The sequence below is a fragment of the Ascidiella aspersa genome, chromosome 4 (assembly GCF_963924565.1).
Source record: "Ascidiella aspersa chromosome 4, kaAscAspe10.2, whole genome shotgun sequence".
Lineage (NCBI taxonomy): Eukaryota > Metazoa > Chordata > Ascidiacea > Phlebobranchia > Ascidiidae > Ascidiella > Ascidiella aspersa.
Window position 1 is genome coordinate 22,717,736 of NC_139450.1, and position 2,656 is coordinate 22,720,391.

General features: G+C 41.8%; 1 pseudogene; it reads left to right on the plus strand.

Annotated features, from left to right (window-relative positions):
- The first annotated feature begins 208 nt into the window (after nt 1-208).
- On the plus strand, nt 209-1,618 carry LOC146148702 (uncharacterized; annotated as a pseudogene).
- Nucleotides 1,619-2,656: the final 1,038 nt, after the last annotated feature.

Here is a 2,656-nt window from a genome sequence, read left to right on the forward strand (position 1 = left end):
ATTGGATGCCAAACTGACTAAAAAAATGTTAAGTTTGGATTAAATAGCGCATAGTTTTAACCCTGAAGAACAAAAATAGTACTCTGATATTTCGTTTGCATCGCGTGGTCTCGTCTGTTAGCAGCAAATGCAGGATCACACAACATCAGAACACAACAACAGACCACAGACACATTCGCTTTTGACGCTCGAGGAGTGTTCACCTACAATGAAGAAGGCGAGTTATGCGCAAGCGACGGTGAAAAGCGCAGGGAGCGCGATGAAGCGCCCAAACTGTATATCGTTTAGAGCTGATACGCCCTTGAAAAGAGAAGATTTGTGGAAGCTGTTAAAGGACATCAACTTTCCATTGAACAAAGTTCTAGGAATTGCGGAAATGAAGGGAACACAAATTGAAGTAACGTGTACAAGCCGAGAAAATGTACTAGAGCTCCAGAACAAGCTTGCCGAAGTGTCATATATACGAAATGTGCGTCTTTTCGAGAGTGATGTTATTAATGTGGGTATCGGATGGGTGCCAATTCCTCTCTCTAGTGAAAGTATCGAAGAAAATCTAAGCTCGCATTTTGGCGAGGTGAAAAAGATGACTCATAGAAAAGATAAACAGGGATTGCTGTCAGGCATGAGAATTGCAACCATGAATAAAGCAGATGTACAAGAAAATCCCATTCCGAGCTACATTTACGTGGATGGGTTAGAATTTTATGTAACCTACCATGGGCAGCAGTTTACATGCAAATACTGTGGGGAAGCTGGACACAAACAAGTAAAATGTCCGAAAAGGCTGAACGACATTCCAGAACTCCTAAACCAGGATACAGACAGACAACGGAAAGCTCCGCTAGCTGCCAGCGCACAGCAAATTAGAACGCCTCTCTCGCCTGGTTCGACTGCTTTGACGCAAAAGCAGCCGGCAGATCAGACTTGCGCTGATAAGCACTTGCATAACGGACAAGCCGCTCCAATGAGCACTGATAAGAACGTACACCTGAAGGCTGGCGAAGGAAAAGACGACTCCCAACAAGATTCAAGAAACGAAGAAGCATCGAACAAGACAAAGTTTCCAACAGCAAACTTCAAGAAACGTCTCCGCACGAGCCCTCCAGCTTTGCCAGATAGCAAATCGCAGAGTCTCTGTGAAGACACCATATCTTTGATTTGCTCAAAATGTAAAACGGAAAGCACAATAGCTCCGGATTCCAAGCACTTTCACTGTTACAAGTGCAAGAGTGATTTCAATATAGTAAAGGCCTGTTGCGAAGATGCTATGTACCTGGTCCCAGCCAAGCAAAGGGAATTCTGTTGCCCAAAATGCCACTCCAGCATGCGGTGGATGCCATGTTGCCAGGAAATCTAGCCGGAATTTCAAGTGGACGGAGACGTTTTCGAATGCATCCAGTGTGAAAGGTACTCTATTGCTTGTGTATGCAAAACACTTAATCCGGTTCCAAAGCTCACTACGAGCAAGGAATGTTCTAACCCCCTGTGTAAGTTTAAACTTGTTAACTGTAGCTGTGGACAAAAGTCAGCACAGCAAATCGAACCTAGGTGCCCATATAGATGTGCATGTGGCTTTGAATACGAATGGGACATTGACTTAGGTGTAGAGCGGGTGTAAACTCTCTTAGATGTAAGTGTTTTTTATTTTTGTTTAATCTTTATACTTATGCCTATTAACATTGCTTCTTTTTATGTTTCCGGTATTCGTGATGGTACCAAACGTAAATCGATCTTTAATTTTATCAGAGAAAAAAAATATCATATTACGTTGCTGCAGGAGACACATTGTTCCCCCGCGGACGAGAAATTATGGCGGATGGAATGGGGCGGAGAAGTCATATGGGCACATTTAATCGCTGACCCACTTGGAAGGTTCTTGATTGCCTCGTTGATAGTTGGGGATAGAAAGATTTTAACTAATATTTATGGCCCAAACTCTGACAGTCCGACATTCTTTGATAGCGTATTCTCAAACCTAATGACGTCAAGTAGCCCTGACCTTATAATAGGTGGTGACTTTAACGTTATACTAAATGAAAAATTAGATAAGAGTACAGGCCCACAGCACGCAAACCGCAACTCACGCTCTACTATAAGAGCGCATATGAACACGCTAGGCTTGCATGACGCGTTTCGTGTCTTGCATCCAACAACCCCAAAATATTCCAGGATTCAAATTAATCCTAAGGTAGCAACGCGTATAGTTTTCTTTCTGGTTTCCCAAACATTTATGTGTGATGTTTTGACCACCGACATTGTCCAGGGAATCATGTCAGACCACAAAATAGTGACAATTTCTATTAAATTAGCTCCAAGCCTACACGGAACTGGTTATTGAAAGCTTAACAATAACTTATTAGGAGATAAAAAGTACCTCACTGTAATTCGTAGTACAATTAAAGATTATAACAAAAGGTCATGTCAACCCGGTGGGACGCTCTAAAAGCAGTTGTACGTGGGGTGTCAATTAAATATAGCTCTGAGTTTAAAAAACAAATTAAGGCCAAACAATATAACCTAGAAAAAGCCATCGGAGATCTTGAACATGAAATAACGAAATCCACTCAACCCCTATTCAACAAAAATGATGAACTAACAAAACGTAAAAACGAACTTGACATGTTAGTTGAAACTAGAACAAAGGGGGCTATTATAA